The sequence below is a fragment of the Lissotriton vulgaris genome, chromosome 1_1, assembly GCF_964263255.1.
Source record: "Lissotriton vulgaris chromosome 1_1, aLisVul1.2, whole genome shotgun sequence".
NCBI classification, from domain to species: Eukaryota; Metazoa; Chordata; class Amphibia; order Caudata; family Salamandridae; genus Lissotriton; species Lissotriton vulgaris.
This window is the reverse complement of record NC_141685.1, coordinates 2,132,484,713-2,132,511,496: the sequence shown is the minus strand read 5'-3', so window position 1 is coordinate 2,132,511,496 and position 26,784 is coordinate 2,132,484,713. Positions and strand designations below refer to the sequence as shown.

General features: G+C 47.6%; 1 protein-coding gene across 7 annotated transcripts in view; it reads left to right on the top strand.

Annotated features, from left to right (window-relative positions):
- Nucleotides 1–26,784, top strand: part of CNOT2 (CCR4-NOT transcription complex subunit 2) — a 429,881-nt gene that overhangs the window by 118,163 nt on the left and 284,934 nt on the right. The window lies entirely within an intron of this gene.

Genomic DNA, 26,784 nt, shown 5'->3' with positions numbered 1-26,784 from the left:
CTACCACAAGTGGAAGAGAATTACATCAGACAAATGAATGGTAAACATAATAAAATATGGATACTGCATATGACTTGCAAAACAACCTCCAAGCAAAAGACCAAACAGGGTTCATTCGTCAAAAGAACTAGCTCATTTGCTCGAAGAAGCACAAGAGCTTTTGAACAAAAATGCCATAGAGAAGGTACCATACAAGGAATGGAACAAGGGCGTATATTCCACGTACTTCCTCATTCCAAAAGTGGATGGAACCTTACGGCCGATACTAGACTTAAGGTTCCTAAACCTGTTCATAAAAACCCAAAACTTCAAGATGACTACCTTACAAGAAATAGTAACTCCGGCACAGGACGTGGACTACATGGCAACTATAGACTTAAATGACGCATACTTGTACATCCCCATGTACAAGAGACACAAGGGACTGTTAAGATTTGTGATCAACAAAACACAATACTAATTCATGGTGGTAGCATTTGGACTGAAATCAGCACCAAGAGCCTTCACAAAATGACTAGCAGCAGTAGCGGCACACCTAAGGAGGCAAGGAATTCCTGTATATCCATACCTAGATGACTGGTTAGTAAGAGCAAGCTCATACAATATTTGCAAACACATACAGCAAGTCATAAAGACATTGATCCAACTCGGTTTCTCAATGCACTGGGAGAAATTGTCAATAGAACCAGAACAAGTAAAGATATTCTTAGGAGCACAAATCAACATAATACTAGGAAGCACACAGCAAACATTAGCAATACTGAAGAAGACTCATCTATACCTTAAGGGGCAAACTCTGACAGTGAGAACAGTGGGGAAACTGCTAAGAATGATGGCTTCATGCATTCAACATGTCCCAAACATTCGACTACACATCAGACCATTCCAGGAATGGATTCAACAACAATGGTCACAGGCAATTGGGAAGATCCTAGTAGTTGTCACACAAACAGTTCATCAGGAGATGGCATGGTGGAACAGAAAGAACATAGCACAGGGGAGACTTTTCACACAACCAACTCCAACAGTGACCATTACAACAGATGCTTCTCAGCTAGGATGAGGAGCGCACATGGACAACCTCATAGTAAGAGGATTGTGGACACAACGGGAAGCGGTAAACCACATCAACTGTCTGGAATTAAAAACAGTGTTACTAGCCTTAAAAGCCTTTCAGAAAAGCTTTAGGGGAAGAGGGTGCTAATCCAAACGGACATTACGAAAACCATGTTTTACATCAACAAACAAGGAGGAACACCATCATTAACACTGTCTGCTCTAGCCCAACAACGTTGGAGATGGGCAATTCCAAGGAAAATAGACTTACTAGCAATACACCTTCCAGGAAAGGACAGTATAGACGCAAACAGGCTGAGCAGGCACGCGTCAGCATCCCACAAGTGTGAAATAAATCAAACAGAGATCAAAAAGATTTTCAAAAAATGGAGGACTCCGCAAATCGATCTGTTTGCAACACCCCACAATGCAAAATACTAACACTTCGTTTCCAGGCAACTGTGCAAACAGTCCCTAGAGAATGCGCTATAGATAGACTGGTCAGGGACATTTAATTACGCGTGGATATTCAAATGAATAAGGAAACACAAGTGGGACAAAAGGTCTTGTAACATAGATTCACGAACCAACGCTCATCTTCCACCCAACCACCACAAAACTAGCACACCACTACAAAGTCTATGCACAGCATATTATTCTGAGTTTTATATAGCGCCTGGTTACCAAAAAGGCATCCCAGCGCTCACCAGAGAATAAAACTACAGAGTAATGCGGGGGTTTAGGCAGAAAACAGAAAAGTTTTTAAAAGCTTGCGGAACCGAAGCAAACTGGTTTCCGAGCGAAGTTGTAGGGGAAGAGAATTCCACAGAGTGGCTACATTTATAGAGAACCTTCTGCCACCAGTTCTTACTTTCTTCACCCTCCCAACCTGCAAAAGATGTTGGTGATCAGACCGGAGAGAGCGGGGGGCTTTGTAGGGCTGAACCATCTTCCCCAGAATAGGTGGACCTGCCCCCTGCAGGACTTTATGGGCGATGCAGAGTGATTTAAACTTCACCCTGTCCCTCACAGGGAGCCAATGCAGTGCCTTGAGCGCAGGGCGAGCAGATTGATATCTGGGTATGCCCGTCAAAAGCCTGGCGGCAGCATTCTGCACTTGCTGCAGTTTGTTCATGGTAGATTCTGGAGCACCCAGGAACAACGCGTTGCTGAAATCCAGCCGCGAGATGATAAGCCCCTGGATGAGAAGTCTCCTAGTGACCGCTGGGAGCAGCGGTAGAATCTTCCGAGCCGAGCGGAGCAGGCCAAAGCACACGCCGGCAGTCTTTTTGGCATGGGTTTTAAACGACAGGTCCTGCTCAAGCCAAACCCCGAGGCTCTTAATCTCCTGCTTGGGAGTGGGTACAGGTCCAAGGCAGTCGGGCCAGCTGCTGGGAGACAGAGATGGAGAGGAGTTTCCCAGCAGCATCAGCTCCGTCTTGGAACCGTTGAGCTTTAAAGCTGAGCTGCACATCCATGTGTAGATCTTCTCCAGACACGAGTGCAGTCGGTCAGGATGGTGAGCCGACTGGGAAAGGCCTACCACCAACTGAGTATCATCAGCATAACTGATGATTTTGATACCCAGCGGCAGTACCACACTCTCCAGGGGTGCCATATAGACGTTGAATAACGTAGGGCTCAATGAAGAGCCCTGTGGCACACCACACTGGAGAGGGATTGAAGATGATTTTTCAGGGCCTTCCCATACCTCGAATGTGCGACCTTCCAAGAAGGAAGCAAACCACTTGAGGGCCAGACCGGTGATCCCCACCTCTGCCAGCCGTTGGAGAAGCACCTGATGGTCCACGGTGTCAAAAGCAGCACTGAGGTCCAGGAGGATCACTGCCACTGATCCCCCTGAGTCCAAAATGCTCCTAGCGTTCTCCACAACCGCCAGCAGGGCGGTGTCAGTCCCCTGACCGGGACGGAAACCGGTTTGGGAGTCACCTAAGAGGGAATTGGCCTCCAAGAAGTCCGACAGGCGGCTGTTGACCAGCTTCTCAGCGATCTTACTAAGGCCCGGCAGCAGCGAGATAGGCCTAAAGTTGGCAAGGTCGGCGGGGTCCAGATTAGGCTTTTTTAAAAGGGCCTTCGCGACCGCCCCTTTCCAACTGGGGGGAACTACCCCTTGAGTGAGGGACAAGTTGATAAGGTCCGTCACTGGGCCACCAATGGTAGATGCCACCTGTTTTAGATATTTAACAGGTACCGGATCTTTCGGGGAACCACTCTTCATGGTCCTCAAAATCAAGAGAACTTCCTCCATGGTAACAGTACCAAAGGAGGTCAGCTCCACTGATCGCATCCTACCCTGCGGACCAGGGATATCACCCGGGGAAGATACCTCACCTGGGTGGGGAAGGGAAGGCAGAATATTATAAATTTTTGTTTTTGTTTTAAAGAAGGACGCCAGTTCAGTGCATTTTTTGCGTGGGTCCTCATGGATGATCTGGGGTTCGGGGATGTTCAGTAGTTCCTTGATAACTCTAAATGATTCTTTAGAAGAGTTGGCCGCAGAGCCTATTCTCTCTTCAAAGAATCCCGATTTTGCCGCACGAATTCTAGATGCATAGTGCATCTAGAAAAGATTCTCGCTGCAAAACCTAGTTTCTTACCTGTCGGTGTAGTTTTCCGGGAGGAAAAAATACAGAAATCAAGAACAAACAATTAAAAAATAATAATAATCCGAAGATGGCACCTAAAGGTGGGAGCTTCTGGAGGAAGCATGTCAACCTCGTTTGTCGACGCCCACCGAGCCACGAAAAAAAAGAAAGAAAGAAAGAAAGAAATACTACAATTCCGGACCCAGCCACTAGATGGTGGAATAATGCACAGCATAGTGAATCCAGAAAATTCTTCAAGCTACGAAACTACACCAACAGGTAAGAAACTATAAGTTTCATTACCTGGACGACTGGCTTTCCAGTGCACGCACTTACCAAACCTGCATATTACACACTCAGACAACAGTACATCTGCTTCATCTGTTGGGTTTCACAATAAATGTACAGAAATCTCACCTGTGTCCAGCACAGGTGCAGAATTATCTAGGAGCTTCCCTCAATATCTCAAAGCTCTAGCTACTCCCAATGTAGTCAGGATTCACAATATTCAGTCCACAATACTACAGTTTCTCCCCAATCAATCATTACCAGCAGAGTCTTCATGCAACTGCTGGGAAGGATGGCATCCTGCATTGCAATCGTACCTCATGCAAGGCTTCACATGCATCTGCTTCAAGAATGTCTAGCTGTCAATGGAATCAATCACAGGGTCTATTAACTGATCTAGTGTTTATAGACAGCCACACCCATCGCTCTCTGCGGTGGTGGAACCCTCAAAATTTAGGAAAGGTCTCTTCATAGACAGGTTCCACAGATAATTTTGACAGCAGACTCATCTCTAACTGGTTGTGGTGCTCACCTTCAACATCTCACGGTTGAAAGGTTATGGTCACACAGTCACAAACGGCTCCATATCAACCACCTACAATTGCTAGCAGTGTTTCTGGCCCTCCTAGCTTTTCTCACCCAACTTGTAGGCAAAACTGTCTTAGTCTGCACAGACAACATGACAGCAATGTATTCCGTACAAAAACATGGAGGGACACGCTGTCTCCAGCAGTCGCATCTTGCGCAAAAAATTTGGAATTGGGCGATTCAGCATAAAATATATCTCCTAGCAGAGCACCTTCCAGGGGTAGATAATAAGGTTGCATACCTGCTCAGCAGACAAAGGCAGCAAATCCACGAGTGCGAACTTCATCACCAAGTTCTTCTTCCTTAGTTCCAAAAATGGGGATTTTCACGAATAGATCTGTTTGCCACAGTACACAAGGCAAAATGCCTAAACATCGCATACAGGTTCCCCCACCAAGCTTCCAAAGGCAATGCTCTATGGATGAATTGGTCAGGGATATTTGCTTACGCTTTTCCGCTTCTCCCACTAATTCCTTTACTGGTTCAGAAGCACAGACAAATGTCTTTAACACTGATATTAATAGCCCCCACTTGGGCTCGCAACCCTGGTACAATACCCTGTTAAAACTCTCAGTGGTTTCACATCAAAGGTTACATCTCACCTTCTCTACTCACTCAGAGTCATGGAGAAATCAGACACCCAAAGACCTCAACCTAGCGATTTGGCTCCTGAGGTCCTAGAGTTTGGTTATTTACAATCACCACCAGATTGTATGATTATTATTAAGGAGGCTAGAAAGCCTACTACTAGAGCATGTTATGTTGCTAAATGGAAGCAGTTTGTTGGTTATGGTAACAAGTACCATATCAATCCACTTGATGCTTCTGTACAAAACATCATTTGCTATCTGTTGCATTTACCACCAAGGGCACATTCCACTCGCAAAACAGGGGCTACTATTGCCTCGTTGGAAAATATCCCCATTGTTCACATTTGTAAGGCAGCAACATGGTCTACACCACACACATTTACCAAACACTATTGTGTAGATGTGTCCTCAAGACAACAGGCAAATGTACTTAAAACACTTTTTCAAACTACTACCGCCACTGCAGGAGTCACCTACCTAGTGACTGGAAACACTTTTTCGAACAAAAACAACTTGCAAACATCCGGACCCAACACTAGATGGCAGGAGTATGCAAAGCATGTGAATCTACAGCTCTACATGCCAAGAAAAGATGCTTGCTGGGTAATTAACATTTTCCTTATCACCAAATCCACCAACAGGGAAATACTGGAGCACTCGCGGTTCATGGACTTCAATTTAATTATTAATGGCAAACGTGTACCGGCGTTTCTGCCTTTTTCAATGTCTTCGTGCATAACATTGTGTTTGATCCACATTTAAAGCATCCCTGTCTTTTTCCCATTGGACAGGAAAGATGTTGTGACAGAAAGCGGACTCAAAGCTGACTATTCCACTGTTCGTATTTGTGTCTGCCATCATAGCCTTCTACTAATTACTGATCTCACAGCGAGTGTTTCTGCCGGCTTACACTCCGTTTTAGTAACAATTGTCCCTTAGTAAAAACTAAGCTGACAGGTCATTTCTTTCGCCAAATGTGGGCTCACTGAAAGGTCAATCCCTTGCCCTGCTGTATGTGTCATATATCTATATGTATACACACACACACAACTCCATTACTAGCAGAATAATGAAAGTGAAAGCTAGGCAAATGCAGTGCGATACTATGACATATAAAAATAAGAAAATAGGCTGAATAAGAGATACCATTTAGAAAATTGGGCAAATAAATTGGAGGCGCCAGGGTACCTTCCAGACAGTCATCGTTTATTAAATCCAGAATCGACTCCACTACCGCAGGCGATAATGCTGTGATAACGCCATTCAAAAGATCCATAGAGCAGACCTGATCCTCTTTATAAGATTATGCTGAGGAAGTGTTTTCTCGTGCTCCATCTTTGTTATTAGAGTCGGAGTTTGAAAGTCTAGGAGCGGAAGCATCCATTTCCCTAGAAATTAGTTTCTCACAGTAGGTGTCTTGAATCAACAGGAAGTTCATTGGACAGCTCCGCAAAATGGGTCGTTACCAGTCTGTGTTTCACTGGATGTCCTTAAACTGTGGTTCAAAGGTTTCTTAGTCCGATGTTAATGCCACATCGTTTTAAAACAATAAAGCTTTGAGTCTGCTTAGCTTATTGAAATGTGCTTTCAAAGTTGTAATAGAAGGCCACAAGGAAACATCTGAAACATTGTGTGTTGGAGGGAAAAGCATGTTATTATTAAGTCCCTATCTGGGAAACAGAAAGGACATACAGAATACCAGTCCTCATACTACAACAATCCTGGTCTTTAAAAATTAAGTAACTTCCAATAGAAAGTACAACAATTTTGGGTTTAAAGTATTTTATTGAAGCAGGGTGGGGTAGGACACAAAGGGGCAGGGAACAGGTGAACCACAAGATCCGCGCACCAATGCGCATCATACAGCCAATACAACAATGCAGTTACAATTTTGCAAGAGGCTCATCCGACTCGGGAGCATAGCTTTCGCACCTGTGGGCACGGACAGACAACGAGGGGAGGGGGGGGGGGGGGAGAAAGGGAGGAGAGGGGCGGGATGGGGGGAGGAGAGAAAATCAGGAGGGAGGGGACAAGAGAGAGAACGAATGAAAAAAAAAAAAAAAAGGGGGGGGGAAAGAAAAAAAGGGGGAGGGAAGGGAAGAGAGGAAAAGAAAAAAAAAGGGGGGGGGGGTGAAGGGAGGGGAAGCAACCCCGCTCCAAAAACCTACCTAACCAAACTGAACCCCCAACTACCATACCCCAACCCACCCCCTGTACTGTGCCAGCATCTACAGTCTCCACTACTGTGAAGTCTCCATGAATCTCTACTATACAATACCGACCCCACCCAATCAAGCAGGCGGGTTCGGCGGCGGCGTCAGCCTCAACAACCGAAGATATCTAGGGCAGGTGATCTCTCGAAACTCGGAACATAACAGGCTGTGAAAGGGCTCCCACAATTCCTCAAAGGTATCAGTATCCCCCAGGGCTACTAAGGACATCTTCTCCATTCCAAGAACGTGCCATAATCTGTGCAGCCAACCAACTACAGAGGGAAGTGTTGTAGTGCGCCAGTGTATGAGAATATTCTGCACCGCTGATCCCAGCGCAATTGCGATCTGTCTACCCCTCTTAGACCTAAGGGGATACATCAACCCATTCGGCAACCCCAACAGGACATAGGCCGGGAATCTAGGCAGTTCTATCCCAAAGCATTTGTCCACCTCGCTCAGGACCTCTTCCCAGTAAGGAGCCAGCAGGGGGCAATCCCATAGTATGTGTGTTAGTGTACCAGTGTTGCCACAGTTGCGCCAGCACGTCCCTGGTATCGCCCTATCCATCTCGTGCAGTTTCTCCGGAGTGCGGTACCAGTAGGTCGAGATTTTAGTAAAGGTCTCTGTAAGACCCGTGTGGTAGGCCGAGTGGCGCGCGCGGTAGGAGATGTGGTCCCATTCTTTATGACTCAGCTCGCGCCCGAGCTCTCGCTCCCATCGTTCCCGACCAGGGTTGTGAATGTGAAATGAGGGGGGCTGCAGCATTTTATACAGGTCTGAGATCAGTTTGGCGTCCGACGTGCGAGTAATTAACCAACGCTCATACTCCGTGATTTCCCGGTGTGCCGCGTCGCGCACTTGGGGTTGTAATGCCCAGTGGCGCGCCTGCATGATTCGCATGCGCTCCGTTTCGGGGAGGCCATAATCCCTCCTCAAGTCCTGGAAGGAGACAACTCCTTCAGGGGAGTACAAGTGGTACAGAGTGCAGCAGCGGGCCACCCGCCAGCGCTCATAGGCACCCTGTTCCATCCCCGGGCCGAAGTCCGGGTTGCCAATGAGCGGCGTAAAGGGAGAGGGGAAGGTGGTAAGCTCGCATCTGGCAGCCACCGAGTCCCACGTCTGGAGCGGGACCCGCGTTACCAAAGACGCGTAAAGATTGGGGGGCCGATGGGCTCGCCTCAAGAATGGCACTTCCTGCAGCGTCCTACCCGCCACTGCCTGATCCTGGAACAACCAATGTTTGTCAGACTCCCACCGGCTCCATTCCACGAGATATCGGAGCTGAGCGGCCTGAAAATATTTCCGCAAGTCCGGTATCCCCAGCCCTCCGGATTCCGGTGATAGCATAGCGATGCCCCTCTTGATCCTCGGCCTGCGGCCCTGCCACACGAACCGTGCAATGGCAGTCTGAGTCTCCGCAAGCCACCCCGCAGGGGGATGGAGCGGTAACGCTCTGAAGAGGTAAAGCACCTGAGGCAGGAGGGTCATCTTCACCGCGGCCACCCTACCCAGTAGCGACAGCGTGCCCTTATCCCACCGGCCCAGCTCCTCCCTGATTTTCGTGCCTAGAGCTGCGTAATTGGCCGTGACCATCTCCGGGAGGGAGGGCGCCAACAGGATCCCCAAGTACGGGATCCGGTCCTTGGACCAGCTCAGAGGGTAAAGCCTCTGCAGTTCCACTCTAGTGGCAGCAGTAAGCGAGATGTCTAGGGCGGCTGACTTACCCAGGTTCACCTTGAAGCCCGCTACGTCGGCGAATAAGTTCAGTTCCTCCACACAGGCCGGCAGCGATCTCCGCGGGTCATCCAGCGTCAGAATGACATTGTCCGCGTACAGGCTAATCGCATGACGAAACCCACCCATCTGGACGCCGATAATGTCAGGGTTCTGCCTAACCCTCTGGGCAAATGGCTCCATGTACAAGGCAAAGAGCAAAGGGGAGAGCGGGCACCCCTGTCTCGTGCCCCGCTCAATGGGGAAGGGTCGAGAGCTGCCGCCGTTCACCCGGACCACCGCAGATGGGAACCGGTAGCAATTGAAGATCAGATGACGGAACTTCTCCCCTATCCCAAATTTGCTCAGGACTTTCTCAAGGTAGGGCCAGTGCACCCTGTCAAAAGCCTTCTCCGCGTCTATGGACAGGAGCATCCTCTCTCCAGGGATCCTGGAAGCCTTCTCGAGAATGTGTGTCACCCTTTTTGTATTATCTACCGTTTGCCTACCGGGCACGAAGCCCGCTTGGTCCGAGTCAACCATGCCGGGGAGGTGCAACGCCAGGCGTGCAGCTAAGATACTGGTGAACACCTTCAAATCAGTGTTCAGCAGCGAAATGGGACGATAGGACCCGCAGGCGGTCCTGTCCTTGCCCGGCTTAGGGATCACTGAAACCGTGGCCTGGAGAAATTCGGAGGGGATGGCTCCCGGTTCTGCGAAAGAGTTAAAGAGGCGAGTCAGCGGAGGCGCCAGTTCCTGACAGAAGGTTTTGTAAAACAGCGGGATGAAGCCATCCGGTCCCGGGGCCTTGCCCAGTTTGAGCCGGGATATCGCCGTGACCACCTCCTCGATACGTATGTCACGCTCCAGATACTGAGCCTGATCCTGTGTCAGCGACGGGAGCGGGACCGAGTCCAGATAGTCCCCCTCAGCCTGGGCCGAAGGGGGCTCCCCGGAGTAGAGGTCCGCATAAAAGCCGCCGAAGACGTCCGCTATGTGCTCATCGGTCGTGACTCTGCCTCCGGCCGGGTCCAGTAGTTCCTTCACTCGGTGCTGCTGGTGCTGCACCCTGAGTTTGTTAGCCAGGAGCCGCCCACACCGATCGCCCCCTGTGTAATATTTGTGCTTCAGGCGGAGCACCGCGCACTCCGCCCGATCTGTGTCAAGGGCCGCCAGGAGCTTCCGCGCCGCCTTCAGCTGCCTCCACACCCTGGGGGCCCCTGTCCTGTGATGAACCTGCTCCAGCTCCCTCACCTGCCGGGTAAGCTCATTTCTCTTGAGTTGTCGGTCCCTATTCTCGGCAGCGGAAATCGCGATAAATTCGCCTCTGAGCACGGCCTTTAGGGCTGCCCACTGTGTCGCGCGGGAAGTATCCCCATTATCGTTCACGGTCTGAAAAGCCAAAATGGCCGCCCTGATCTGATCCACCACCGACCGCCTATGCAAAAGCGTGTCTCGGAGCCTCCAGACCCCCCTCGGCCGAGCCACCGGCGGAAGAGTGAAAACGCCCTCCACCGGAGCGTGGTCAGAAAGAGAGAGGACCCCCATGTCCGCATTCGAAGCCAAAAGAAGCAGTGGGCCCGACACTAGGAGATGGTCTAAGCGCGCATAAGATCTATGGGCGTGTGAGAAGTAAGAGTATGCGCGGGTGGTGGGGTGGAGGCGGCGCCACACGTCATGCAGGTCCAGCTCCTCAAGTCGAGTTCGAATCGAGCCCGAAAGCTCACCCAACTGATGGCGCCGCTGCACAGACCTATCCAGCGCCGCGTCGAAAACCAGGTTCAAATCACCCCCCAACACTATGTGCCTCTCAGAGGTGGATGCAACGTCGTCCAAGGCCCTGTGTAAGAATTGGTCCTGATGATCATTGGGGCAATAAACGGAGCCTACAGTCAGTGCTAAGCCCCCCACCTTAATCCTATATACTAGAAGTCTCCCTTTCTGTTCTGCTACCTTGCTCACGACCTCACCCCTGAACCCTCTAGAAAACAAAATGGCCACCCCTGCCGTCTTGGAGGTGCTAGAGGAGAAGAGCTGTGTGGGGAACTTGGGGGTATGCATCCGCGAGCAATCCTTAGCCAGCAAATGGGTCTCCTGCAACAGGCAGATATCCGCTTGTGAGTTTTCCAACAGGGATAACACTGCCCGCCGCTTAACCGGATTATTCAGCCCTTTCACATTGAGAGTAAGCACCTTAAGAGCCATCAAAGAGGGAGGTCAAGGAGCACATATCAAGAAGCAAAGCCCCGCCAGCAAACGCAGAAGGCACCCTTCGAGGCCTCACAACAGAGCAACATTGAATCAACCACTGGCACAGTACAGTCCCCGAACCCCAACACCCCACAACCAAAAAACCCCCCCCTGCCCCTACACCTCCAAATCCACACCACCCCCCGCTACTGGCCCCCCCTCTAGGTCCCAAAATCAAAACATCTGCCCGCCCGCCCCAACCCCTTTCCCCGCTCCTCAAACTTTTCAAAAAAGACATTGTCCCAGTCCGGCCCGAAGCGGGCAAGGCCGTGGTAAGTCAACCTAGTGGACGTCCAGCCACCACCTCCAGCACTCGCCCTTCCTCCCAGCCCACCCCCCGGATCCCCGCACCTGCAATAAGAATGAGCTAAAGTAGACTCCCCCCGGAGTGAGTTCAGGCCGTCAAGGCCACTTCGCCATTCGCCGCCACTCTGGAGGCCTCCTGGATGGCAGCCGCCATGTCTGCCCGGATTGCAGGCGAGCCCGGGCGCTCCGCCGGAGGAGAGGCCCCCCCCCCCCAGCTTGTTGCCATCCATTACGAGTGCTGCGCCTCCGCCGTGGGGCCGGGGTATCTGTGTCCGATGCAGTGAGGCCCAACACCGCGCAGACATCTTGAAGGGACCGAAGCTGATGCAAGACACCGTTCCACCTGAATATCAGACGGAAAGGGTGCCCCCAGGAGTACTGTGTCTCATGCTCTCGAAGGAAGTCCGTGGCGATCTTGAAGGATTTCCTCTTCTGTAGCGTGACTGTGGATAAGTCCTGAAACAGGGTCACAGGGTGGTCCCGGAATCGGAAAGGTTGCTGCCCTCGTGCCTCCCGGAGGATCCGCTCCTTCAAGGGAAAGTTCGGGAGGAAGGCCAAAATGTCCGGAGCGGGCGCCGTGGCTCTGCGGGGGCGACCCACCCGATGTGCCCGGTCAATGCGAATCCGAAAGTCCTCCGACTCTCCCAGGATCGCACGGAAGAGGGCCACCAGATATGCAGTCACGTCTTCACCCTCCTCACCAGACGGCACACCGCGGACCCGTATGTTGTTCCGCCTGGACCGATTTTCAAGGTCCTCGGCGTGGGCCTGTAGCTCAATCTGTTGCTCCCGTAGCCGCAGGACCTCCTGCTGCAGATGGGTGATCTCCTCATCTCTGGAGTGACCCGCCTCCTCCACCGTGTTCACACGGTCCCCCAGGGAGTCCATCTCTCTCCTCACTTCGCGGACCTCCCCGGCCACCTCACGCTTGAGTGTTTGGAAGTCCTCCCGAAGGGAGCTAAACAGGGACTCGAGAAATGACCTCGTCACCGGGGGCTCTCCACCGTCTGCCCCCCTGGTTGGTGCCGGGGAGGTTGCGGCAGGCTGGGCACCTCCGCTGCGTAGGGCGCCCCGTCCCAGCATTTCCGGCAAGGTCCGGTCGCCCCGTCGCTGCCCCCTGGCATTCGACATTGTAGATTAATAACGGACGCTGAGGCTAACTGAACAGCAAAGAAAGCAGCTATATGCCAGCCGGGAGCAGCCCACACAAAGAGCACCAGGAGGGCCGAGCTGCCCGGCCGAACTTCACAAAATGGCCGCTCAGTAGTGTCGAGGGGACAACGCCCAAGATGGAGACCCTCTCTCCTTCTCCGATCTGAGATCCAGAAATCCGGCCAGTGGGCTAAGTCACAAGGCAACGCTCGCCGGGGTCCACTGCTTCAGGGAAAGATCTTCCCTGGGAGACTCGGTCCACAGTCCCGCACAGATAACTAGCCGAGGCGATCTCCTCCAGCGGGCCTCGTCTAGCCACGGGCTTGCGTAGTGAGGTGATGCCGACTCCGCCTCCGCTCTGCACCTCCGCTCCGTTCCGCTCCGTACAGCCGCTGTCGGACAACTCCGAGCCGCTCGCGGAGCCGTCGCCGACTCCCACTCCAACAGCTCATGCACCGCTGCGGGCTTCACACCTCGGAGGCCGGTCGCTTCGTCGCTCTCCGAGGGTTGGGAGACTCGCGGCTTCCAGCTCGGACTCGGGCCGTTCAGCGGGCTCCGACCTGGGCTTCACCGGCCAAAATCTCATCCCCGACGGCGCAAACCAGGCTCAGCAGGCTCTCTACCCCTCCACCGTGAGCACCAGGCTCAGTTGCCGATTGATCCGGGGGGGAATCAGCGGTTCCAAGCGGTGCAGGAATTCAGGGGTCCGGGAGCTCTCGGCAAGTGCGACCGCTCAGCCTGCCATCTTGGCCACGCCCCAGTACAACAATTTTGGGAAGAATTGAAGGGGTTGGTTTTCCTTTTAGGAAACAGGCCAAATTAGCTGGCGAAGTTTTACATGCTCCGTGAATTTTACACAAACAAGTGAGTGGCTGACAGATGAATAGTTCTCTCTCCGCTTGTTCACATAGGTAAACAAATGGAAGTAAACAACCTAACAAACCTATGGGTCTATCATCTGAGAAACTTATCAGGAATACAACTTCTTTCTCAGCAACAGATGGATATGCTGGAAAGAATTCAGAGACAAGAGTTCTGATTCAAGGCGTCATACAGAAGATGGTTAACCCTGTGTTAGCAAAGTGAATAACTATATTTGGATCCCATCAATATCATGTATGATCAATATTCTCATGTGGTCCTCTGTCCTGGGTCTTGTGTCTCTTGATCACTGAGACAGCTATGGTACCCTCTACGGACTGATGGTTCACACGTACCAACACTTGGAAAACCATAGGAATCTGATCTGATGGGTGAGAATCTCATTATAATTTTTATTCAGCCAAGACCTCTTCCTAACTAAAAATAAGGAACAGCGCAAAACATTACTCCTGCAGTTTAACAAATATCTGCATAAGGGCCAACATGTTTCAGCCTTAACGGGAATTTGACCCTAGGCTTTCTTCAGGGCCTCTGTTCTCATACTAATGCGACTGCTAAAACTAGTGTTGGGGAAAAACTCAATTTGAAAGAAAATGTTACAGTGATATATTATTGACAGTAAAGGATATAAGTCTCCATATACTGTAGCTTCATTCCTCCATGACACCTGGTAACTCTGTTAGATCTGTAGAGGAAGAAACAAATTGAACATACAGAACGCAGAGAAAACCATCATCTATAAGCGAAGGACCATTCCTTCACTTGATTACCTTGAGTATATGTCTGGCTTTTAGTACATATACCACTCACCCAGTGTGCCCGGGGAAGAGACCTCACCTCGTCCTGGACCTGGCTCAGGCGTAGTGAGACCCCGCTCTGAAAAAGGAAAGTACACTGGAACTGAATATAGGCTGCAGGACTACTTAGTCCTGTTCAATCCTACTTCCTACATGTACCAGTGGATTTACTCAACTTTGCAAACAAATTCTGTGCTACTAGGATCCCGCTCCCTGGGACATCACCCTAGCCCCTCATATCAATCACTCCTCTCATTATCACATTTTTAGGATGTCAAAGAGATCACTAGACACTGAGAGTAGTCAGTGTCTCTCTGTCAATCTATTCTGTAACCTCAGTGTGCTGCAGTGGCTTCTGAAGTCTCATGAGAGAGGCCCAATGTGGCTCCTTACCTGTCCGGCGTTGTCTCTGGCCGTGGCTGAGACAGGGGGAGGCAAAGAACCAATAAGCGGCCTTCCTTTTTACTGGTCACTGGGTGGCCTGTCCACCAATCAGGTGTGATAGCTTGATGGTCAGGTGAACCGGTGTCTCTATATTGTATTCAAAAAACCGAGCAATGTCTCAAGTTTTATGTTATTGCCAAGGTACTCTAATCCTCGATGTGTGCCTAGAAAGACCGGAAAATGATCAGAAGTAAACCACAGTCGCGTGATCTCGCGATGTTTCTGTGGACTACAAAATGAAGTCATCGCATCTGTTATCGTAGTTTGATTAGCCGTATTTGTTGTTTACCAACGTTGGTCATGTATCAGTTACTGTGATCATGCAGTTAATGTAACACGTTTCTTGTAGCCCCAAAAATCTCTGTGAGATGTCCACCCAAGTGTCTCAAAAAAATGAAATGAAAACCGGGTGGGTGCCTGCCTACAAATGAATCTCAATCGCGTGATCTCGCGTTGTTTAGTGTAGACTACAAAATTACGTCATTACAGCTTGTGGTCCATTATCAGATATAGAGTGTCTATTAGTCCCTTCCAATATATCTGAGACTTCCGCCTACAAGTTTCAAAGGGTTAGAGACTAAAACAGAGTCTAGTGGTCGTTGGCCCGAGATCATCGCGAGACCTGTCCGAACTACATGATGACTTCACTGCGTCCTCTCTTGTAGTTCTTTCTTTAATAAGACGTGGTCAAGTCTCCGGACATGGCTGAAGGCCTGCGTTTAAAGAGGGCACAATAGCCTCTTTGTATGGGTAAGCCATTCCCCCTCATAAACGGATTTTTTATATTTTTGATAGCTGCGAGATTTGACTAGCAGTCTATCCAAACATTAGTAGAACTACCAAGTGACGTCATGACGTCTTCCCGGGTAGTTCTACTTACTTCTCTTACTCAAACTTCATCGCAATAAGCTGGGTACTTAGTTGTTTCCACATAGTTATTGACCTGTCATGAAACTAATACAGGTCAGTGGTAACTCTGTTGTTGTTACTTAGTTCTCATGTTTTCTATTGGATCAGTAGAGCCAGTGGGGGACATCCGAAGCACCTCTCTATTGTCACACAGTGTGTCACAAATATGTACACTGTGTGTCAACCCATCCTCAAACCAATGCTCTTAAACATGAGACCAAGACTACAAGATACAGTGCATTTCCCACTCAGAAAACCAGGTGCCTCCTAGAAGAGGTAAAAGGTGAAATCGGAGTGCTAGTACTGCCTGCATACAGTTCTGATAGTATCAGTGAACAAAAAGTCTTGTATGGTCGCTACTGTCGAAGTGTAGGTGTAGTCACTAGGTTCACTTAAGGCTTAGCCAGGGTATGTCATCATTAAGCCCCCGTGTATCTGTAAATAGTTTAAAAACCCATTTTTGTTCCTTCCGAAAAAGAAAGTTTGTCACGTCTGTGACATGTGATGGTATGAAGGGTTTTTCAAGTACGATCCAAGTGAAGTCTGTTTCTCCGTGATTTTTCATCAAGAAATGTCGTGTCAACTTGGAGATGTTCTTCTTACATCGGAAAGTGCTTTTGTGCTCTAGCATGCGTGTCTTCACTTTCCTTGTCGTCATCCCGATGTATTTTTCATTACAAGGACATGAGATTTGATAGATTAAGTTCTCACTATTACAGTTGGAAAATTGCCGCAATTCCCATGGTCTTGTAGTACCGATGTCGATACAGGTGATACTGCAGGTGAGGGTGCACATCGAGCAATTGCCACACGGGTGATGCCCTTTGATTGCAGGTAGGTCCCAAAGGGTCCCTAGCTGTCTCTTAGCTTGTTCTCGTGGACGAGTGTGCACTAGACCGTCTCTCAAGCTACTTGCTCTCTTAAACGCAAAGAGGGGATACTCAATCTTCTCTTTACCACTATTGAGTATCCGCCAATGTCGTCTTATGATTTTTTGCACACTGTTGGACTTCGTGTTGAAGGTGCTGACCAGGGTTAACCGATCCTGAGAGGGTTCTTTAATAGAAGCTTCGAGTAGTGCCTCACAATTGTTAGTCGCCGCCCGTTTCCATGACCGCTTAATCAATTTCTTGGGGTAATGTCTCTGTATCAGTTGCTGTGATAGAGCACTGGCATGAGTATTGAAAGTCTCTGTGGTGGAACAATTCAGCCTGAGGCGCAAAAATTTACCTACAAGCAAATTGTCCCGCAAAGACTTAGGATGTTGGCTTTCATATAGAAGAAGGGAATTCCTTGCCACGGGCTTGCGGTAGAGTTCGCTTTCTAGTCCAGTTTGTGTGGAGTAGATGGAGAGGTCCAAAAAAGCAATTCTGTCTTTGCTGGTTTCAATGGTGAATCGCAAGAACTCATTTTGCGCGTTCAGCCACTCATGGAATTGAAGTACTGTGTCAGTGCTGCCTCTCCAGATTAGTAAAACATCATCAATATAGCGTTTCCACCACAATATTGATGCGAGAAAGGGGTTTGATGCTGCCAACACTTTTTGTTCTTCAAATTTATGGACATATAGATTCGCCAGCGATGGAGCAAAAATACTTCCCATGCTGGTCCCCGAGATTTGTAGGTATAGGGTCTCCTCAAATTTGAAATAGTTCTCCTTCATTGCCATGGTAGCTAAGGCCATGATGAAGGGGACCGGGGTGATGGAGTCGATTTCAATCTCTCCCAGGATGGATCTGATGGTGTCTAGAGTCTCATCCTGGGGGATGGATGTATATAGAGACTCGACATCCAGTGAAACCAACAGATCTGTTTCTTGGTTGAAATCTATATCTGGGATTACTCTCAAGACGTCAGCTGTGTCCTTTAGATAAGTAGGCATGGTATGCACTATGGGTCGTAGAAAATGATCCACAAATGCAGAAAGTGGCTCAAGGAGAGAACCCTGGCCTGAGATGATTGGTCTCCCAGGTGGTGGTCGCTGTGGCTTGTGCACCTTGGGTAAGATGTAAAAGTAGGGCGTGACTGGTGCTTGTGCTTGACGGAATTGTGCTTCTAGGGAGGTTACCCAGCCCTCTGCCAATGCCTCCTCTACCAGTGATTTAATTTCACTGGTCAGTCTTGCCGTTGGGTCTGAGGTTAGTACCTGGTATGCGGTCCTGTTGTTGAGTTGTTTCAGACATTCAGTTCTGTAACTCTCCACGTCTTGTATTACGATGGAACCCCCTTTATCCGCTGGCTTGATAATGATGGTTTGGTCTTGTGTTAGGGTTCGGAGAGCGTGTCTCTCTTGACCTGATAGATTCTTGAAACCTTTAGTGTTGTTAGACCAAATTTTTTCTATATCATCCGTTACAGCCTGCTCAAACGTTAATACTTTTGATGGAATAGAGTGGATGGGAGGACAGAAAGTATATTTTATCCTTAGGCCTGTATTCACTTCTTTTTCTTGATTGAGATAGTCAGTATCTTTGTTCATAAAGAAGTAATGTAATTTCAATTTGCGAAAGAACTGGGCTAGCTCTGTTTGCAATAAAAAGGGGTCTCCCTCCTCCGTGAAAACAAAGCCCAGACCTTTATTCAAAACCTGCTCCTCTGTCTCCGTAAGGATCCGCTTGCTCAGGTTCACCACTAAACTCAATTCAGATGTGTTTCCTATTCCTGTGCACCTCTCCTCTTCTGGCTCCTTGTGCCAGCATGAGGTCCCTCTGTCTCGTCTCAGTGTACCTGTGCTTGTACTTGGCCTTGCGCTTGTGCTTGTCCAGGTCTTCTTTTTCCCCGAGACCGCCGGGGGCCAAACCGAAAAAGCGGCTGGTTAGGGTATTGGGGATAGCCCTGGAACTGCTGTTGGAAGGGCTGTTGGAAAATGCCAGGTGGTCCCCATGGAGCTGGTGGCCACCACGGTTGTCCTGGCATCATCTGTGGTCCCCCAAAGTTTTGATATCTTCCCGCTCTTCGTTGACCTCGACCTACAAATGGGGCAGGTGTCGTCCCTGGATCACTGCCTGAGTCTGAACTGGATCCCGAGTAGTTTGACCCATACTTTCTACCACTACGGTTGTAATCTGGTGCTTTGTAGTTGTCACTGGTGTATGGGTACACTCTGTCCATTTTGAATTTTGCCAAATCTTTCTTGAATTTATCCAATTTGGACTGGAGAATAGTATCCCCATAGTCCTTAATGTTCTTATCTGATTCGTCTTTCTGTTTCTTAAAAGCAGATGGAGTGACTGTAGCCTTAATTTGTCCTTCCAGGACTTGTATTTCTATCAGTAATGTGTCTGCTACCCGCTTGGCTGTGCTGATGATTAGTATCAGCCAATCGCGGGTGCAGCGCCAGGCTATCAAGGACTAATCTTCCAAAAATGCTTTGTCATTAAGAAAGAGCCGGGGTGCATTCGTCACTATGAGCCCAGGTGGTGCACAGCTCGCTCTTAAATACTCTGCCATGATTATGCCATGGGTCTGAGTTCGGGAGTGTACTTTTTTTAGGGAGAGGACCTTGGTCCAATCGTCGGGGCCCACCACAGGCGGGGCTGGTAAGGTCTCAAGAACACTCGGCATGTTGTCTAGATTTCAACCAAGAAACAGATCTGTTGGTTTCACTGGATGTCGAGTCTCTATATACATCCATCCCCCAGGATGAGACTCTAGACACCATCAGATCCATCCTGGGAGAGATTGAAATTGACTCCATCACCCCGGTCTCCTTCATCATGGCCTTAGCTACCATGGCAATGAAGGAGAACTATTTCAAATTTGAGGAGACCCTATACCTACAGATCTCGGGGACCAGCATGGGAAGTATTTTTGCTCCATCGCTGGCGAATCTATATGTCCATAAATTTGAAGAACAAACAGTGTTGGCAGCATCAAACCCCTTTCTCGCATCAATATTGTGGTGGAAACGCTATATTGATGATGTTTTACTAATCTGGAGAGGCAGCACTGACGCAGTACTTCAATTCCATGAGTGGCTGAACGCACTAAATGAGTTCTTGCTATTCACCATTGAAACCAGCAAAGACAGAATTGCTTTTTTGGACCTCTCTATCTACTCCACACAAACTGGACTACAAAGCGAACTCTACCGCAAGCCCATGGCAAGGAATTCCCTTCTTCTATATGAAAGCCAGCATCCTAAGTCTTTGCGGGACAATTTGCCTGTAGGTCAATTTTTGCACCTCAGGCGGAATCGTTCCACCACAGAGACTTTCAATACTCATGCCAGTGCTCTATCACAGCAACTGATACAGAGACATTACCCCAAGAAATTGATTAAGGGGTCATGGAAACGGGCGGCGAATAACAATCGTGAGGCACTACTCGAAGCTTCTATTAAAGAACCCTCTCAGGATCGGTTAACCCTGGTCAGCAACTTCAACACGAAGTCCAACAGTGTGCAAAAAATCATAAGACGACATTGGCGGATACTCAATAGTGGTAAAGAGAAGATTGAGTATCCCCTCTTTGCGTTTAAGAGAGCAAGTAGCTTGAGAGACTGTCTAGTGCACACTCGTCCACGAGAACAAGCTAAGAGACAGCTAGGGACCCTTTGGGACCTACCTGCAATCAAAGGGCATCACCCAAATGGCACTTGCTCGATGTGCACCCCCACCTGCAGTATCACCAGTATCGACATCGGTACTACAAGACCATGGGAATTGCGGCAATTTTTCAACTGTAATAGTGAGAACTTAATCTATCAAATCACGTGTCCTTGTAATGAAAAATACATCGGGATGACGACAAGGAAAGTGAAGACACGCATGCTAGAGCACAAAAGCACTTTCCGATGTAAGAAGAACATCTCCAAGTTGACACGACATTTCTTGATGAAAAATCACGGAGAAACAGACTTCACATGGATCGTACTTGAAAAACCCTTCATACCATCACATGTCACAGACGTGACAAACTTTCTTTTTCGGAAGGAACAAAAATGGGTTTTTAAACTATGTACAGATACACGGGGGCTTAATGATGACATACCCTGGCTAAGCCTTAAGTGAACCTAGTGACTACACCTACACTTAGACAGTAGCGACCATACACGACTTTTTGTTCACTGATACTATCAGAACTGTATGCAGGCAGTACTAGCACTCCGATTTCACCTTTTACCTCTTATAGGAGGCACCTGGTTTTCTGAGTGGGGAATGCACTGTATCTTGTAGTCTTGGTCTCATGTTTAAGAGCATTGGTTTGAGGATGGGTTGACACACAGTGTACATATTTGTGACACACTGTGTGACAATACAGAGGTGCTTCGGATGTCCCCCACTGGCCCTACTGATCCAATAGAAAACATGAGAACTAAGTAACAACAACAGCGTTACCACTGACCTGTATTAGTTTCATGACAGGTCAATAACAATGTGGAAACAACGAAGTACCCAGCTTATTGCGATGAAGTTTGAGTAAGAGAAGTGAGTAGAACTACCCGGGAAGACGTCATGACGTCACTTGGTAGTTCTACTAATGTTTGGATAGCTGCGAGATTTGACTAGCAGTCTATCAAACATATAAAAAATTCGTTTATGAGGGGAATGGCTTACCCATACAAAGAGGCTATTGTGCCCTCTTTAAACGCAGGCCTTCAGCCATGTCCGGAGACTTGACCGCGTCTTATTAAAGAAAGAACTTCAAGAGAGGATGCGGTGACCTCATCATGTAGTTCGGACAGGTCTCGTGATGATCTCGGGACAACGACCTCTAGACTCTGACTTAGTCTCTAACTTTTTGAAACTTGTAGGCGGAAGTCTCAGATCTATTGGAAGGGACTAATACACTCTATATCTGATAATGGGCCACAAGCTGTAATGACGTAATTTTGTAGTCTACACTAAACAACGCGAGATCACGCGATTGAGATTCATTTGTAGGCAGGCACCCACCCGGTTTTCATTTCATTTTTTTGAGACACTTGGGTGGACATCTCACAGAGATTTTTGGGGCTACAAGAAACGTGGTACATTAACTGCATGATCACAGTAACTGATACATGACCAACGTTGGTAAACAACAAATATGGCTAATCAAACTACGATAACAGACGCGATGACCTCATTTTGTAGTCCACAGAAACATCGCGAGATCATGCGACTGTGGTTTACTTCTGATCATTTTCCGGTCTTTCTAGGCACACATCGAGGATTAGAGTACCTTGGCAATAACATAAAACTTAAGACATTGCTCGGTTTTTTGAATACAATATAGAGACAACGGTTCACCTGACCATCAAGCTATCACACCTGATTGGTGGACAGGCCACCCAGTGACCAGTAAAAAGGAAGGCCGCTTATTGGTTCTTTGCCTCCCCCTGTCTCAGCCACGGCCAGAGACAACGCCGGACAGGTAAGGAGCCACATTGGGCCTCTCTCATGAGACTTCAGAAGCCACTGCAGCGCACTGAGGTTACAGAATAGATTGACAGAGAGACACTGACTAGACACTGACTACTCTCAGTGTCTAGTGATCTCTTTGACATCCTAAAAATGTGATCATGAGAGGAGTGATTGATATGAGGGGCTAGGGTGATGTCCCAGGGAGCGGGATCCTAGTAGCACAGAATTTGTTTGCAAAGTTGAGTAAATCCACTGGTACATGTAGGAAGTAGGATTGAACAGGACTAAGTAGTCCTGTAGCCTTTATTCAGTTCCAGTGTACTTTCCTTTTTCAGAGCGGGGTCTCACTACGCCTGAGCCAGGTCCATGACGAGGTGAGGTCTCTTCCCCGGGCACACTGGGTGAGTGGTTATATGTACTAAAAGCCAGACATATACTCAAGGTAATCAAGTGAAGGAATGGTCCTTCGCTTATAGATGGTTTTCTCTGCATTCTGTGTGTTCAATTTGTTTCTTCCTCTACAGATCTAACAGAGTTACCAGGTGTCATGGAGGAATGAAGCTACAGTATATGGAGACTTATATCCTTTACTGTCAATATTATATCACTGTAACATTTTCTTTCAAATTGAGTTTTTCACCAACACTAGTTTTAGCAGTCGCATTAGTATGAGAACAGAGGCCCTGAAGAAAGCCTAGGGTCAAATTCCCGTTAAGGCTGAAACATGTTGGCCCTTATGCAAATATTTGTTAAACTGCAGGAGTAATGTTTTGCGCTGTTCCTTGTTTTTAGTTAGGAAGAGGTCTTTGCTGAATAAAAATTATAATGAGATTCTCTATCCCATTTTAATATTTCACGCACTTTTCTTTTTTTGCACTGCACTCACCGGTCAGATCAGATTCCTATGGTTTTCCAAGTGTTGGTACGTGTGAACTATCAGTCCGTAGAGGGTACCATAGCTGTCTCAGTGATCAAGAGACACAAGACCCAGGACGGAGGACCACATGAGAATATTGATCATACATGATATTGATGGGAATCCAAATTTAGTTATTCACTTTGCTAACACAGGGTTAACCATCTTCTGTATGACGCCTTGAATCAGAACTCTTGTCTCTGAATTCTTTCCAGCATATCCATCTGTTGCTGAGAAAGAAGTTGTATTCCTGATAAGTTTCTCAGATGATAGACCCATAGGTTTGTTAGGTTGTTTGCATATTGATATATGGGGGATACAACCTATGCAGGTCTCTAAATATCCCTCAGGCCCTCCCCAATGTGTGTGTTATATTAAACAAATGGAAGTGACAACAATTCGTGAATAAAAATCCCTCCCAGGGGTTCATATTTTCCTACTGGAAAATGTTTAATGCACGATGTCAACTGAAATGTTGAAATTGGCAAAGATATGACGCCATTAATTAACCACACTGCGGAGGGTGTTTCATCTGCTATTGTGAACAGAAGTTGTTCTAATTTCTCAGTATGTAACATTGTATAAGTGGCGCTCTTTTTTGCCATAAGTCTCTGTTTACGTATCTGGTTAAAGGGCGGAAATAGGTGCATAGAAGTTAAATAACGCCATTGCACTCGGCCAGATTTAATACCTGAGGTGCCCAACTAAAGTGCATAGTAGATCTAAGCTGACTCTGCCCATGGCATAATGAGGACATGTCATGATAATAATATATATTACAGACCTCACAATGTTATTCAAACTTTAAATTTGAGAAGAAAGTGTATTAATACTATTATCCACAATGGCAAGGACTTTATCCAAATTATCTTGATCAATTTGTCTTAAACGTGCAGAAGCTTCTATTTGTAACAATTTCCAAATTTCGTTCTTGGTGCCATAAATTAATCTTTTAGAGCATAGAGACTTAAGGCCCAAAAAGAAATTTGAAAGATTGATGCCATCCGCCAGAGGAAAGAGATGTTGTTTAACTACAGACATTGTGGAATGTTTCAACCAGTGTTTTCACACTTTCTTTAGTGAATAGGTGGTGACTATCCCGGAGTGTTGAGATTGAGAATAACATGGGTTCGGTCTGCTTCTCTTAAACCCTGGTGTGGAATTTAAAAAAACGAGCAGAACAGCCATTTGTGTCCACTGGCCTCAATAACCACTAGTTGGGACCCAAAAGTGTAGCATTTAATGTACCATTCTGCACTACACCATTGAGCTGTTATTCGCTGTAGTTTGTCAAATCGTGCAATAGAGAGACTAGATATTAGGTAAATTCATGTCTTTAATTTTAGCATGTCGCAGACATATGTAGTCTGCTGAACTGTCATTTAGAAAAATAATGTGCTTTGGACTCCAGCACGCTCAAAATAAGGTGGCTGTCTATGCATCTGCCACTGTTTAGTACCCCAAATTGATTTCAAAACAATGGTATCTTTCCAATACACATAGCCTTATCGTGCTAATTGTGTGACCGACATATCTGTATATATTGAGTCAATTATATGGTACTTGTAGATAACAGCTCATCACCCATAAGGGTATCCATGTGCTGGGCTTTGGCATTCAGTCCAAAAGGGCAGTTCTTGATTTTTTTTCCTGAAGTTTGTCAGTGAGGGCGATGTTCGGAGGTAAAGGTGGAGCGTTCAAGGACTTGGCGGCGGGGTAGGAGAAGGAATGTCCTCCGACGCGGCGGATACCAGAGTCTGTGTGAGGGTGAGGTGGGCGAAGCGGAGGTTTATGGATGGTAGGTGGAAGTTCTGGCAGTGGTTCATGAATGCAGGTACCTGGGCCTGGAGAGCTTCGTAGGAGTAGGTCAGAAAATTGAACTGGCATCTCTTCTGGAAATGGAGCTAGTGGAGGTCTCTTAGGTGCTGAGCGATGTGGGTCTTTTTGAGCAGGTTGAGGATCAGTCTGGCTGCTGCGTTCTGTATTGTCTAGTATTTTCTGATGAGTTCACTAGTGGTGCCTACATAGTGTGGATTGCTGTAGTTATCACCGCTGGTGATGAGGGCTTGCATCACTGTTTTTCTGGTGCTGGTGGGGAGCCATTTGAAGATCCTGCGTAGCATTCAGAGAATGTGGAAACAGGCTGAGATGACTGCGTTGACCTATTGTTTCATGGAGAGTTTTCTGTCCAGGTTGATGCGTGATCTTTTGGTGTGAGGTCGGTCGGGGTTCCGATGGCCACCAGGTGTCATTCCAGAGGGAGACGTGGCTGCAGAAAAGCAGCACTTCAGTTTTGTCCGTGTTGAGCTTCTGGTATTTGTCATTCATCCATCCATATCTTAGTTTGGTTTACAACAGCATACATTTTTTGTTTGTTTACTAGTGTGGGGACAAGTTTTAAATAAAAAGAATTTGAGTATGATGTGTTATGCCGAGAAAAATATGTGAATTTATTCCTATATTTTGTTGAACTCCCTTCCGTGGAAGTTGGACAATGTTCCCATTCTCTAATTAAAAAGTGTTTGTTGGACACTAGCTCAATGTAAATGGTGTATGGTGAGAAAAATGTGAATTTTCCCTATATTTTGCTGAACTCTCTTCGGGGAAGTGGGACAATGTTCCCATTGTGTAATTAAAAAATGTATGTTTGACACTAGCTCTATGTAAATAGAGATGTGTTGTAGTGTAGTTCCTATTTTCCCAATAGGCCCTGCGCATTGGAATAACATAAACAGTAGTATCGACGTAGAAGTGCGGATCTTCCAGGCCTCCAATGACTATGCTAAACTTAATTGGGTTTGTTACCAACTAGCTCAGAGGTCACTGGAAACTTTCTTCTCTGAATAGGAAGTGATCAGCTTCCCTGGTACAGACAAGAAGGGATTCAGTTTTCCTACAACCGTGCAACATGACAACTTTGCTCCTTAGATAAGAGTCAATCTCTAGAGTCGTGTGAACAATAGACAGTTATTTTACTCAGTCAGTGGTTGTGCAGTTTACTTTCACAATATGTAGAGAATAGAGAGACGGGCGTTTTCAATAAAGGGTAACATTTATTGAACAGTCTTTCTTCTCGTACAAGAGAAATGAATTGCCACAATTGCAAGACTTGTTATTATAAAAAGTACATACAGTAAGATGAGTATTGCGAAATAATACTGTAAAAGCATTGATATGGTTTCTTAGCCATACAATGGTTTAAAATGAATAAAACATATATACATTCATATATACATTAGGCTAAAATACTCAACTGGTGCTTCTAACTATGCCTACCCCAGTGTACCTGACCTAAGCCTAATACTTGGGAGGGGAGTAAGTAAGTAGCTTTAGTTAAGTTGGTTTTGCCAAGGTTTGCTTCAAGAATTCTCTCTAAGGGTTTAGTCAACACCATACCTCTGGAATAGAAGGATGGAGGTCTGGTATCTCCTTCAGGGGGTCGATATCCCAGTCACCCGCAAGGGTAGCCTGGAAACGCCGAAAGCTGGATTTCTCTTGTAGAGAAAAGACAGCATCTCTCTCAGCACGTCGAGGAAGAGGAGGGGCAGCGTCCGCGGGCAGCTTGCTTCTGCTGGGCTCTTGCAGGGGGACGGATGTTCAGCTCCTAAGTTCACCACACCATTGTTCGCTAGTTAGCAGCGATAGCAGTAGCGATAGCAGCTATGGTATCATCAGCATAACAGCAACTTCAGCAGCGTTTGCTTAAGGCAACGTTGGTAATATTTAT